This window comes from Hemicordylus capensis, chromosome 1, assembly GCF_027244095.1.
Source record: "Hemicordylus capensis ecotype Gifberg chromosome 1, rHemCap1.1.pri, whole genome shotgun sequence".
Classification (NCBI taxonomy): Eukaryota; Metazoa; Chordata; class Lepidosauria; order Squamata; family Cordylidae; genus Hemicordylus; species Hemicordylus capensis.
Genome location: NC_069657.1, coordinates 274,020,348 through 274,026,899, shown reverse-complemented (window position 1 = coordinate 274,026,899; position 6,552 = coordinate 274,020,348). Strand labels below are relative to the sequence as shown.

The 6,552-nt window shown below is 41.1% G+C and overlaps 1 long non-coding RNA gene across 1 annotated transcript; it reads left to right on the top strand.

The window, feature by feature from the left end:
- The first annotated feature begins 1,133 nt into the window (after window positions 1-1,133).
- LOC128348049 (uncharacterized) lies at window positions 1,134-6,292 on the top strand. The gene is made up of 3 exons (XR_008317892.1): window positions 1,134-1,368; window positions 4,230-4,404; window positions 5,944-6,292. It is a non-coding gene; the product is annotated as an uncharacterized LOC128348049 (long non-coding RNA).
- Window positions 6,293-6,552: the final 260 nt, after the last annotated feature.

Here is a 6,552-nt window from a genome sequence, read left to right as displayed (position 1 = left end):
TGATGGGAGGTACCCATGCAGGCGAAGGGCATGGGCGGGGGGCGGGGAGCCAAGCTTTTCCACGGGCACCATCAACTCTTCGGCCCGTCCTGTCCAACAGTGTTCACTTCCCAGAGTCTCCGACAACATAACCAAAGTAGCACAGGAGACCTTTTTCCAGAACATACATTGACCAATTTTAAATTCAAATTCAATTGCGTATGCAGAATAAAGGGAAAAGATTGCCCTTGGCATGGCCCCTAAAGGAAACTGCCTTGATTGACAAATGTCTCAGTTATATGATAGAGCAGGGTTTCTTAACATTGGGCCCCCAGATGTTGTTGGACTACAACTCCCAGAATCCCCAAGCAAAAGCCATTGCAGCTGAGGATTCTGGGAGTTGTAGTCCGACAACATCTGGGGGCTAAGGTTAAGAAACCCTGTGATAGAGCAACACTAATCTGAAAAACATTGGCTGACATACTGTGCAGCAAGTCGCAAATCCAGGAAGGATTAATGCTTGCTGCTTTTGAGTCGGTCTACATGATTTTGGGAGGCTGTTCTATGCTTCCAAAGTTGTGTGTCATTGCAGCTGCACTGCTGCAATTATTCTTAATGGCAGTAGCAACACAGCAACAATGATGCACAGCTTTGGAGTCATGGAGCAGCCTTGGCCATTGGAAGTTGCATGGATGGGCTCTTGGCTGACAAAAGCAGTGAGCCTGCATCCCTCTTGGATGTGTGGCTCACTGTGCAGTGTGTCAGCCACTATGCTTTAGTTCATATATTCAGCTGGGTTGTGACAAAATAGTACATGTCCCTCCCTTCTGCATGGAAGGAACTTGTACTATTTTTTTCACGATACTGCTCTCGTTAGAGCATCTGATATTTGGAGATCTGGTTTGCATTGTATCTTTTCCTCAATGAAAAGAGAGGGGTAAACATCCCATGAACCAGGCCCTCATGTGGTCACATGAACCAGGCCTGTATGTGAGCCAGGACTTCATGTGATTGGCTTGCATGTGCAAGGCTCAGTTCACACAGGTTTATCTGTGCAGTGAAGGGACAGGCTTGCACTATTCCTCCACTGTGGTTATTTTAGATTTGATCCTATGGAATATAGGGCAAATTCTGACTTCCTTTGATTTTCAAAACCCAGTGGATGTTCTTATATACAGTTGGAACGACTGATGATTGATCCAAGGGGTATCCCACTGTGCACATATTTGGATAAAAGGAGGCTGCCACCATGCCCATCTATCATTGCTGTGTCTGTTCTAGCAGGAGCTGTTTTTTCCAGACATACAAATTGAGATCCTGATGCTAGAGATTGTACTTATGACCTCCCAGATGCAGACATCGAAGCTGAACTTCAAGAATATGGTCAAGGTAGGGATACTTCCATAGTTATCATTGTGTGAATTTGCTCCATTGGAATTTTGTATTACCTGGTAGACTAATGTATTAGGAATTCTTAACCTACTTTCTGAAGGTATAAAGGCTTGTGTGTGTCCCTAATAACTTTTGTAATTACTGTCCAAGAGAAACCAATTGTACAGTACATGGGAGGGGGTCCTCTGGGGTCCTAGTAATGGTTTTGTGATGGGTTTTTTTAAAAAATAATGCTACTCAAAGTATAAGCACCAGTTCTGCAAAGCTCACGTGTTGACAGTCCAATATAAAGGAAATTCATAGCACATAAGGCTAGTGTATTCTAATGGGGGATTTCCCCCCAACATCTACCATGTTGAAATAAGATGATGGCCACTCAAAGTATAAGCACTGCCCCTTTAGAACTCATTTGTTTGCAGTCCAATGCAAACAAAATTCACAGCACATGGGAAGGGGGTCCTAGAATACCTTGATGGGGATCTTTTCATTACAACCCCGCCCCCCAAAACAGATGGCTGTAACATTATAAGCATCTGTCCTTTAAAATTGTATTGAAAACTCCTCAAACAAGTCCAATTTCCAAGGACAGTAATCAAATACTATTGAATGGATTTCATTCTAAATTCTTAAAGTGAACTATTTGTTATTTCTAGATTTTGTAAAAAGCACTTATTTGCCACAGCTTTCAGTTTCTCGAAAACCTTCATGACTTTTCATCCTTCTGCATAGCCAATGTGCATGTTTACTCTGATAAAATGTAAACATGCATTTTATCATACGGTAAAAAGCCATTTCGGCATGATGCAATTCATGATTCGTACTTGTGATCTTATTCAAGACTATTTTTGTATGGTGTTTTCCCAATGTGCAGAAACATTGGCATTTACTTATACTGTGTGTCAGTAAAACACTGAACAAAAAATAATCTTGATGTCATCACTCACACGGTCAAATCAAAATTGGTTTGTGGAGTGTTTTATTAATGCACATGTGCATATCAGTGACACAAAGTGGGGCAAAAGTTGCAAAAGAATTGAAAAAAATCTCAAAGCAGCCGCAAACTGTATATGATCTTATTCCAGAATTAATATTTGAAATTCTGCTAGTCAAACTGAAATTCAGGAGGATGGAATACCAGGTAGAGTGCACCCAAGGAACAGTGAAGGAATGCATGGGGGGAAATGAGCCTTTACTGTTTGGCCACAGTGTTCCTACTTCAGTACAGCTGTTCCCATCAAAAGCCCAGTAGACCATGATAAATGATATAATGAACCTTGAGACTCCAACAGAATAGCCACAATTCAGTGCAGCTGGGTGTCTCAACTGGTATACAGTAAAAGAAGAATCTACAGTCTTTCGTCTGGATGCTTAATATGGTGGGGGAAGGCAAAAAAGGTACCATTTATCCTTCTCTAAGGCAGTCATCTATACAGCATTTTATGTTTTGTAGTCACTACCATTATTCTTACGAACTAAATACAGGAGTGAGTTATTTTGCTTCTCTCTTACAACCTGTTTCCTTTCTTATGTACTGTACAGGGGGACAATGGTTCCCTGCAAATCAAAATACAAAACTTCTCAGAGTTGAAAAGCCAAATTATATAGATCCAGCAGGGGCAAAATCAAAGCAGGGATGCAGACTGAGGGAAAGCTTGAGGAGCGACTCCTCTCTTAATTTTTTGGTTTGGAGTGGGGAGGAAAGACACTTTTGGGATGCGGGGGATATGAGGTGTGGTGGGAGGGGAGCTCAGTAAAATGAGAGAGACATTCCTCAAATGCTTGAGGGGAAATCTGCACCCCTGAATACGTGTACACATCTTATTTGGTTAGTTGCTTACTCAAGGTGGCATACATGAGATTCCTAGGTGGTCATCACCTTTCCAGGCATAGACCAGACCCAGACTTGCTTACTTTCATCAAAGTGCTTGTCTCAAGTGCCCTCAGACCATGCTGTGAAAGAAGGGGAACTATTGCGGCGGCTGCTGCTGCTGCTTCTGCATTCCCATTCACCAGAAGGAGGAGGAGGAGTTGCCAAGTCTCTCTGGATCCTTTCCCTCCTCGTTGGCAAATGGGACTGCCATTTGCCTCTGACACACTAGCAGCTCCACCCCTCCCACTTTCCCCAGAGGCTCTGAAGACATTCCCATTTGTAAATATATAACCAGGTGGGAAGAGGCAATGGTGACCTGAAGAGACTCACAACTGTGCAAGAGACTGATGATGGCACCACCTCTCCCATCTGAGGCTTGAGAGGTTGGCCAGCGGCCCTTGAAATGGAGCATGTTTGTCTAACCCCTGATGCCAGCGTTGGACTGGACATTACAAGGAATACTTATAAAGTGATCCTTTCCTATAACTTTCTAAAGCTGTAACCCCATTTATTGATTTCATTGTCATAAAACCTTTCTCTACACTCATGAGATCTACCAACTTGCTCTTTTTTATAAAAAAGATAAAACCTGAGTTGGGTTTCTCAAATATTTGATGAATATTCTGGATTTTATTTATTTTATTTTATTTAGCTAGCACATTTCTATACCACCTCATATGCATGTCTCTGGCCAGATATGGGAATCTGTAGCAAGATAGTATGTGAAATAAATAAATGTCCATGCTTTCAAGGAACAGAACATGAACTGATGATGCCTATTTGTAAGTCTTATCAAGCAAGTGGAGAGATGGAAAGGAAACTGGATCCTTAATTCAAAGCAGGAGTCTGTAAATTCAAGTAGATAGTGTAGTGGAATTTTGAAGAAGAGGTTCAAGTTTAATTTCTCTATTAAACTATAGGGATGGTGGTTGTAAACATGTCGGTGAAATAATTATGTGTGTTCTATTTGGTAAATCTGAATTTTCAGGTGGGGAAACCTTGCACGGACACTGAATGAGGCAATTAAACATTTTCTTGCTCCAAAACAAATGAGGTTTAAGTTCAGAAGAACAGACCCTTCTATGAAATGAAACCAAAGCAGGAAGTTCAGCAAATGTGTTCTCTACCTGCAAAGAAAATTATTCAGCTCTCAGTCCAGTACTGTAAGTATAAATGTGCTGGGAAGCATGCATACAGTAACTTCTGGATGAAATTACAGCATATGCCCTGTAATGCTTGTTGTCAAATCAATAAATAGTATAGTTCACTGTGTTTTAGGTATGCTATTGAAGTCACTGCTTCACATAACATTGTCAGGTTAACTTCTTTTTAATCTCATCCAGAAGATTGGTTGAAGAAAATGAATTTCCATATGTGTGCTTTTCAGACAACAAAAGTGGCATCACAACTTTATAATCTCTTCCCATAGCAATACATTGAAGTACCAATATTGAAGATATTGAACTCAGTGATCAAGTTAAATAACTCTTTATGCAGAGTATATGGTCGTAACTTTGGAATATCCAGAACATTATTTGCAAGAACTTCTGTTATTACTTTGTGGCTGACATGCTGTGTAATCTGTCAGTTAAGGTACGGAGCATTTGCACAGATGCACAAGAGTGCCCTCGCGCAAGACCCCACAATTGTACAGTTGCTTAATAGAAGCTCCTTAGAAATAATGGCCACTATCACGCATCTGCACTTGTGCAATTGTGCAGTCTTGTGCAAGAATGTTCTTGTGCAACTACACAAATGCTCCATTTCTAGGCAGACAGAATTGCCTTGCACAGTCTGTCAGCCTTTAATGACACCTCTCTGAATAACTGGGGAAAGTTATATGGGCGGCTTCACAAAATCACCACCAAGTGAGTAAGCTGGGAACTGGAGGCTCCTGACAGGTGTATTTTGTGAAACTGCCAACTGTTGGTTTCCATGCTGCTTTACTGAAATTTTCCTTATTTCTGTAATCAAGGTTTGACGTTGGGTGGACAATGTTGGAGAATATTGATGATGTGACTTGGGGACCAGTGGTAGGTGGCTTTGCACGAGGATGTGCCCACTAGGAGCATGTGCTTGCCAAGAAGCTCTGCTTCCCAGCTTACCACTTGGTGGCAAACGTGTGAAGCCACCCATAGATGTTAGTGCTAAATATTAATAGACCAATGAAGGATGAACTATGCTTATGCTTATTCCTTGGGAAAAAACAGCGTATTCGATATTTAGGTATATATATATATATCTGATTCTTTGAACAAGCTATATGAAAACCATGTCAGGTGTATCAAGATAATTGAGGAGGAATTACTTTTATGTGAGAGACTGTGTGTGTGTGTGTGTGTGTGTGTGTGTGTGTGTGTGTGTGTGTATAAAATATATTTATATTTATGCAACATATTTCAAAATGTATCTGGAGCAAAAAAATTGAGGTCTTGCAGTGTCAAATATTTTGCTTTGTTGTCATGTACAACACTTCAGTAGCGGCAAACGTATGTCTCACTTCTAACAAAAATTTAGAAATGGAACAATATGAAGTAAAATTCCATTAACCTATTATGGCTTTATAAGGAAAAACTGCCCCAAGGGCATGTAATCCAATTGTGCTGACTAGTTTAAAATCCTGGAAAATGCAAAATAAAACCCAAATTCTTTGTTACTGATATCAAGAAATGACCAAGAAACTTGTGATTTTGGATTATTAGGTCATGTACAATTATGGTAAGAACACACCCTGAATAAACTAGAAAACATTTCTAATATGGCATCAACCTGGGACAGGTAAGCTGTTGTTGCTCATCTTGTTTTAACTAGGCTGGAAAAATTGGCAAGAAATCATTTAATCATCTGAGCCAATGTGAAATTCAGAAAATGAGTAGCCGTTTCCACCAGTCCTGCAAACCCCTTCAAATGCAACTGGAGGGATACTTGGGTTGCACCAGGGGGGCTTCAAAGAGTGGCAACCACTGCCACCAGACCAGTAAGAACCTTAATCTGTTTGTAAAGGTGCCCTCTTGCTGCCCCTCGGCTTCACTTTAGAAGACATTTCAAGGATTCCCCTACCCCTTTGCTTGTAACAGGGAATCCTTATGGGATTCTGCTTTACAAGCATGGCCCCTCGAACTGCCAAACCAATCCACCATGGACTGGGCTCGATTTGGTTCATTTGGAGGCCAGATCATCTCCAGTCTGGTTAAAGATTGAACTTTCGAACCGGTCTGGGAGTGAACGGTTTGTGCACACCCCTACCATATATATTCATTGTTGACCTCTGTTGCTGGAAGGAATATGCACATTTAGATGGGTTTGGAGGG